The sequence below is a fragment of the Helianthus annuus genome, chromosome 3 (assembly GCF_002127325.2).
Source record: "Helianthus annuus cultivar XRQ/B chromosome 3, HanXRQr2.0-SUNRISE, whole genome shotgun sequence".
Classification (NCBI taxonomy): Eukaryota; Viridiplantae; Streptophyta; class Magnoliopsida; order Asterales; family Asteraceae; genus Helianthus; species Helianthus annuus.
Window position 1 is genome coordinate 125,164,189 of NC_035435.2, and position 8,923 is coordinate 125,173,111.

Sequence of the window (8,923 nt, forward strand, 5' to 3'; positions counted from 1 at the left end):
GGATTTCACTCCTGATTCAACGCAAATTCTCATGTTTATAGATAAAATGCGGGTCGAACAAGCAACTTAGTCGAGAATTTGCGGTTTTCACACCTAATGTCGACCTCATCGCTCGTTCATTTTCGAAAATTAGAGTGCAGTGATAGTGTAGTGTAAGCGAGAATAGTGAGATATAGCAAGTAAGCTCGTACAAAACCCCTGCAGGGTGTGCACAAGTCGGTCTGTTGGTACCTAACTATAGACTAGGTCATTTCTAAGACATTGACCCGGACTAGGTCGATTCTTGCCTAATTCCCTATAGTTATGGCTCTGATACCAATCTGTCACACCGCAACCGATGGCGGAAACATCGGGGCGTGACACTGAGCGAAACAGATTGTCCATGAGAATCCATAACAACTATTAATTACCAGATACTTAAACGTCATGTCCCATACCAAAACATATCAAATAAAACAGTTATTACAACTAATTGTCTCATAAATAAATTCTGATCCGACAACTCAGATTTTCAACATAGACAATTCGTTTATTTGTTTCTAGACCTTTCCTAGCCTCGATTTCACCGCAAGCCAAGCATTTTAACATCTTAAGCACCTGCCACATACGTTAAAGTAAAAGTCAATACACATAGTGTAAGGGTGAGCATACAAGTTTAATAGATATAATAGAGTTCGAAATCGTTTATGCATAACCAGCACGTACGATGCGTGAAATGAAGCACGTAAGTTAACATGATCCTATCAATGCCAATGACTGCGGGTTGACTGCGCAAGGCAGTTCATAATACATATTCACCACTGCGAACCATGTGATTAATTGTCCTTAACAACCCCTGAGTGAACAGGTGTCGAGTCCAAACTATAGTACTATCGTTGCTAAGGCAGGTAGACAGCAATCCATGTGTAAACATAACAAACAAGCGTTCATTAAGTCACGTATAACATGCAGTAACGGTTAGCGTTAAAGTATTGCTTAGTGTGTTCGATGTAATTTAGAATAAGTAATGTATGTAACACCCAAAAGTGTGTAAAGCAAAAAGGGTTCGAGTATACTCACAGCGATGATGGATTAAAGGGAGCGCTAGAGTGAGTTTTAGCCTGATCAGAATGATAGCATAAACGATAAGCGGCGCGTAAAACGGTACAAGTGAAACGGTACAAAAGGAACGAATCATTCGACCCAATTCCTAACCGTTTTATACCAAAATCCAGAGAATTTATCATCAAATTTTTCATCTCTTTTTTGTTTTTTTTTTCTTTTTTTTCTTTTGAGCTTTTAGACTATGCGTACCTTATCCCAGAGGAATTCTCAATCAGAGTCACCATCCCCAAGAGAGATTACATAGGCATCAGTATTTTTTTCATTTTTCTTTAACAATCCCAGAGGCATTCTAAGTCAGAGTCACTATCCCCAACAGAGATTACATAGGCCTTGTCATTTTTTTCAGTCTAGCTCTTTTATTTTTATTTATTTTTTTTCTTTGATAAAAAATTCTAATAATTTTAGCTTATAACAACATTCCTTATATTATTTTTGGCGGTTTCGGCTTCCCTACTTTTCCGAGATGAGAACCCACTAGTAAACTAACAATTAAGTATTTTAATATCAAAGGAACCTAGAAACCGGATCAGACCTACTCACACATCCCAAGTTAGACATAAGCTCAACTTTTTATTCTCATATTATTATTATTTGAAACCCAAACAAACCTGACTTTTCTATCATTTTCCGTTTTATTATGCAAACATCTAAAACAACAACATTTTCTATTTTTCAACTTTTTTTATATCTAAATTTTTTTTAATTTTTTTGTATTTTTCAAATTTTTATGACTCAAGACTCTACTAACTAGACACTAAACTCTAGTTTCCCATCCGGGCAAACTTAAACTCTACATTGCCCTCAATGTAGGATGGAAACCGACTCAAAAACTAAAAATAAATAAGAACTAAAAAGACTAAGAGCAAATTGGAAAGCACTTAGCTGGTTTAATAACACATAAGCTTCAGAACTCTCATCCAATCCAGCTCGATCGTATAGCATTCCATTCGCGATCGGCTTTGACTCTGACTAGTACACTTGGTAAATGCCTGATATTCGAAAAGCAGCTCCAAACAACACCCGAATGGAGATTGAGTACGGGTGGTACATATTCAAACCTGCACAAACAAAAACAAGCAAAACCAAAGCAGTACCGACTCTAAAAAAAACGACTCAGAACTACTAAATTAGACTCATGGTACAAAATAAACGACTTAAAATACAAACTCTACAAACCTCCCCACACTTGAATTTAATCAGGAGGTTTCTCCTCTATCCAACCTCGGTCCAACCCATTTAATTCCACTCTTTTACCACTTTTCCATAAAAAATCGTTTGTGAAATTGAAAAACAATCAAGAAAACTCAAATGGGTCAACCCACCAATATTTAAACTTACATGGACAAAACTTGATTCGTGGCATGTAATGAGGAGAATGGTTTTCTGTACACTTTAATGTTCCATTATGCTTCCTTTTGTATCATCTCTGCACCCTTAGACTATGTTGATCCAAGTTTTTCTGTGCCTTTTCCCGTGATTTTATATATGATGGCGATCCAACATCTAAATCTTTCATGGGCCAGCTATCAAACTCTTCAGCCACTTCCTCTTTTACGTTCGGTGTACATTTGATCTCCATGGTCGGCGTCTCTACAAGTAATGTCTCCAGATAGGCGAGATCACCAACCGGGTCAAATTCTTCATCTTCAAGAGTTGGCAAACCTACCAACTCATCGCCAAACTCCTCTTCCCAAGATGGTACATGCTCTTCATTCTCATCCTCCATCTTGTCAAGCGGCTCTTCTTCAACTTCTTCACTCTGGGCTGCGGTGTAGTCGAGCACCTCTAACTCTGCCTCTTCTACTACCCCCTCATCATCACTCCAAAAGCTATCATCGATATTCCATGGTGTGGGACACCAATGGCTGGAATTAACGACTTGGTGAACCGGAGGTGGGACTTCAACGTCCATTATCGTCTCCGGTTCTTGAGTGTGATCCTCATCTTCTTCATATAGGGGCTTAAAATGTGAAACCTGCACGACATCATCCTCACAAGACAAGGGTAAATCTGATTCATGAGAATTATAATAATTAAAAGTAGAATCATAATATTTACCTGGCAGTGGACTCTCGATGCACATTACTCCCCCCAGATCTAAAACTGTATAATCCATCTCACCACCGGCCGTTTGATATCCTAGATGTTTTCCATTCACATCATACATGTAACGGCCTTGGCTTTTCAAGCTTTGTGAATTTAAACTATCAAGTACAGCTTGAATCCCCCTATCTCTTTCTTCCTTAACAACCTTAACCCAGTCACGGAAGTCCTCTGTTGTTTGCTTTGGTTGCCAATTCCAAGAATGATATGACTGTGGCTGCACAAGAGGGTTAACATCGAAATCTATGGAACACGCCGAATCGTTTGGACAATATTTGGTGTAATGGGGCCCTCCACAAATAAAACACATGATAAAAAATATATATAAAAAACTAATAAAAAATTAACTAATAAAAATATATTTACAAAAACGACTAGACACACTACTACTAGACAGAAACCTTAAGACTCAAACTACAAATAAGACCAATTAAACAAATAAGATCAGTCAAAGCTAATAACGCAATCACCTAAGTGTCTCCGGCAACGGCACCAAAAACTTGATGTGGTAAATTTGGTCTATAAAAACTACCAACCTAATCTAGACACTCTAGTTTTAAATTTATAAACTAAGACTCTCTAAATGCTAGACCACTGACAGGCAAGTGTACCTATCGTACGTAGTAAAGCCTAATGAAGTCCGAGTATCAAACCCACGAGACACTAGCGACGCTAAACTAGACTTTGACTCAACTAATACTTAACCGGTTTTAATTGTTTTGGATTTGAAGTTTTAACTAATTAAACTAAAGCGAGTAAACAAGATAACAGGGCAAGCAAACAAGATGGTGAAGTGACGGGAAACAGACAATGATGAGAAAGAACTACCCAGGCTTCGAATCCCTATTACCAACCCATGACCTCTAGTCCTGACCAATGGCTAAAGCTCCGAATCTACCCAGAAAACTTCCCGCTAAGGATGATTAATCAAAATAGAAGATGGAACAGAGTGATGAAGTGCTAAATTGGAAACGACTCGAGTTATCAACACCGAATCCCATGACTGTCAGATTAAAAACAATTATGGTGCTAAAATCCTCCGGTCATCAAGCTACCTGCTAAATAATTGAAAACCTAGGAAACCCTAAATGCGAATAAGTAGCTGGATCTGAGCTATCGGTCACCCAAACTACCAAACAACGCCTAGCTAATAACCTAGCAATCCTGACTCGTCCCTAGAGTTGCTAGAAAAGGATGCACACTATACTCAGCTGATTTTAATTAACTTAGTTAAACTTGAATTATCTCTAATCTCATGCTCTATGTTGAAAACCTAATAGATTAACGAACCTAGAATGATCTAAATAGTTCCAGACCAGACTAACAAGATCATCTAACCAAACAACCAATCACAACCAAGACAAGCACACTGATGGAGTGTGTGAAACCCGAGCGTTAACGTGCTTATCTTGTGTGATTTAATGCGGTTTATGCGATTATATATTTCGAATGTGATAACTACGAGTGTTTGTGGTTTCCCAGGTAAATCGCGTAATTCGGTGAAGTTATGACGTTTAGTGATGAAGTGGAACAACCGGGAACGATAATCAAGTGAAATACATTAACCGGGAGTCATTTGGGTCGAAGAGATAGGGATAATATGCATGAAACACAAAGGAATAAAGTCTAGGGGGCTTGTGGATAATTAAGTGATAGTTGAAATCAAGCCTTTAGTGGAGTCACAACAACTAACGTAGCGTACGGTATACATTGTGTCATCTACGGCCAAGAATCGAAAAATGAACAGAAGTTTTATACCGTAACCTACGGTTGAAAGCATAGGCTACGGTTGGAAACATGACGGCGGCACATAACACTTGGGCCAAGATAAAAGGATCCACGCTTGGACTTTTGGGCGGTTGGACTTTTGTGAAGAAGACAAAACACAACAATCATCATCATTAGTTACGTGATTTTACACAAAGAAGTGGACTCTTGGAGAATTGTTATTGGGCCGATAACAAGAATAAAATCATTAGGCTTGATTGGGCGGCAATTATTAGAATAATAATTATCAACGCACATGGGATATGAATTAGAGTAGCACATGATTGGTTTGTTTTGGGCGGCACATGTAAAGAAGCAAACATAAACATCACTTTGATAGTGGGCCGCCACTTTGATTGGTAAGAATCACGTGGGCTTGGAAGGTTTTACTAGTATTATCATCATACAATCACCATCTATCATCGATCTTGACGGAGAGAAGGGACACACGAAGGAGAGAAGACTGGAAGATCATTCGATCCACATGAACGGCTAGTGTTCTAGTGGTTTCCTCCGGATGGAGGGTTTTTGTAAGTCAGACAAAACTATGTGTTTGTTATTATCGTTTTGATTAGGTGATCTAAGCATTCGATGCTTTTCACCTTTGATTTGATTTGATTTATTGGTTGTAAACAATTGCAGTTATTTAAACCTTAATTTCTAAGCATTCAGTTCCCGAGAGTTCTAGTAATTGGGATATATTTGACATGGGGTTAGGGTTTGTAACTTGTAATTGATAATCATTCGATAACCTCCCGTTATGTATTGACCGGAGTACTTAGTCGTTGGTTATCACAATTAATTAATCGAGTTTAATACCTATGTCTATGTAGGTTACGGTTAAACACATAGTGGAAACTAACTGTAAAACCTGAAATCTGGAGGAACCATCTTTTCTCTCATTGATTTAAAACACAGTTCTTAATTCGTAACTTAGTTAATCCACAAATCAAACCAACAAATGAGTTTTACTTTTCACTAGTAGTTAATCAAAACTAAGCATTACACACTTTCCACAATCCTCCTCTGGTTCGATATCCGACTTACTCTATCTACATAGTTTATTTCGGTTTTTGCATGTCCTTAACGACAGACATCAAAATGGCGCCGTTGCCGGGGAGGCGTGCGCAAAGTGTTTAGTGTTAAGTTTTAGTTTAAAAAAATAAAAATAAATAAAAATCCAAAAATAGTGTCTGTTTTGTTTTGTTTTGTTCAGATTTATGCGTGGTGCTTGTGTTTTTGTGTTTGTGCAGGATGACAGATCTTACGATATTATGCACCTCTCTTAGATGCATTTTGTGCAGGGAACCACTTCACCCGTGTATCGGTTGCCACGAGGCCCGATTTAGACGGGAAAGAGCGAAATTGGCAGAACCACCGATGCCTTGCTATGATAATCCTTCCCCTCCACCATATTTTTATGATTATGATACAACGGTGGAGGATGGTTATTACTCTGGTGGATGGGATCGGGACGAGGATACTTATTATGAGCCAAGGACGGATGGACAATGTTTCTGTTGCGGTCGTTATCATACTTCTTATGATGAGGATGTGTGCGCGGTGTACTTGGAAAATACAGAGTATTGGAATAAAAAAATGATGGATGCATACATCTCAACACCGTATCAGGGATACCGACAGTATCATCCCGAGGAATATCCTGAGCCCGAGGGTGTGTATGCTTATCAGACCGAGGAGGAGAAAAAGCTTGCTATGTTGGAAGCGAGTTTGTCCAAACTCGAACAGTATTTATTAGCACCCAACCTTTCCGATGAAGATCGAATCAGCTGCCTAGTTTCCAAGTGTCAGAAGTTAAAAATGAAGATAGAAATAGAAGAGCGACTCTCACCATTACCTGTTGACATTAGAGATTATTCTCACATGGAGGAGGAGGTTGTGGAGGATAATACCACACCAATGAATCCTTTATCTGATGAAGAGTCACTGGTGGATCAGAAGGGGTGTGAGGATGAGGAGGCAGAGCAGTCTGATGAGATGAATGTGTGTACCGAACCTCTCCCCATATCAATCATTCAAATTAATAAGTGTGGGGAAGAGGGTTCGAGGAAGAAGATAAGAAGGGTGAATCTACAAGACATCAGTGTATATCTCGTGAAGTGGATCAGCGAAACCCGCATGTGCTTTCTAAACATGCCAATTATACTGACAAGCTTATAGAGATGGCATGCAAATTTCCGGGCATTCGTTGGAAATGTTTTGGGTAAGTGTGCATTGAGACCACCGTAACGCATAGCAGGTACGGTCTGGCTGAAGACCTTTAAACTTAGCGCTCTCGGGAGGCAGCCCGAGGATGTAGAGTATTGTACTTTGTTTTGGTTTCGTTTGGTGTGTTTGTGTTTTGACAGGTTTCTACGTTCCATTTTCACGGATGCAATGAATCAAGTGTGGGGATGTTTGGCAACATCCCCCGGTGAGATCTCAAAGAATCTATGAGGGGCGTATGTTCCGGTTAGATCGCAGCAGCTACACCACTACAAACACTCACTTGTTTTCTGATCAGGTGCATGTGTTTATCTATCTTGTGTTTTATTTGTTTTCGTGTATTTGGTGGTGTGAAATTTTTGTGTTGGGAGTGGTTTCTTTATGTTGAGTCGTCTAGGTATTAGCCGTTCATGGTTTGCGGGTGGTATCTCTCGAGTTTAGATTATAAATTGCACCATACATTGGGGACAATGTATCCCAAGTGTGGGGATGCGGTAACTCGAGAGAGGGTTGGTAGGATTGTTGATCTTAAATGCGAAATTGGTTGAATTTGCTGAAAATTGAAAAAAAATTGAAAATTTTTGTTCTCAAGTATGCTTGAACTACATGAAAACCAACATTTTCAATCGCTAGAGGGTTTCTTGCTGGATATTAAACTAACTTAGATCCCTAGTCATGGTTGCCCCTTTTAAGTTTCATGAGAGTATATCTGACAGTTGTTTTAGAGAAGAATTAAAAAGAGATGTCTAACTAGGGGTAACATGCTTTAGGAATTACACATGCTACGTGTCGGTAACCTATATTCCTTTTATTCGGTGAGATATTTGAGCCTACTAGAATGATAGTTGAATTGCAATAAATGTTCAATTGTTGAGTGTAGGCCATATGTTGCTTTGTATTAGAACTTGTGTGGTTTGATACGTGCTGAGACTGTGCTTTAGCGTTTACACATAAATGATAAAGGCATTAGGATCCATTCATTGTTCTATATGTTGATTGTTGATTCCACCCACCTTAGTTAACCATGTTGAGCCTTTTACCCTTCGTTTGTTACACCTTGTTTAACCCGTTTGATTACCAACCATGAGTGGCAATTGTGTGTTAGATGTTTGTTGAGAAAAAAAAAAGAAAAAAAAAGAGAAAAGAAAGAAAAAGAAAAAGAAAAAGAAAAATCATTATTATATTCGTGTTATATAAGTGGGTCGAAAATAACCCAAAGTGTTAGTAGTTATTGTGAATAAAGTTGTCATGGTTTGGTATATTCGTTGTATTCGCCATATAAATACAAAAAGCCAAAAATATTTCCTTACCTTTGCCTTAACCCAAAACCCGAAAGTCCTTTTGATATGTGTTACGTTATTTGATACAGTGGAGGTGTGATTGCTATACAAGCTTATGATTGCAAGGTAGCATAGTTGGTTTTGAGCGAACTATATACTAGCACATTACACGCTAGTCTTGATTAAACCGAGAGGAGTGATTATTGTGAGGGGCGTGTGGCATGTGTGTAGTATCATAAGCATGTTAGTTTTAGTTAGGCAAGTCTTAAATTGTTTTAAATGCATATCATTTCCTTGTCAGATTGTCAATCTCGATTGTGTCAGTCTATGGGACGGGTATGACTTGGGACCTTAAATTGTTAATTCAGTGAGGGATTCAACTGTGATTTGTTAATAAGGTGAGTATTGTTTGTAATGGTTGCTTGAGGACAATCAATGATAAG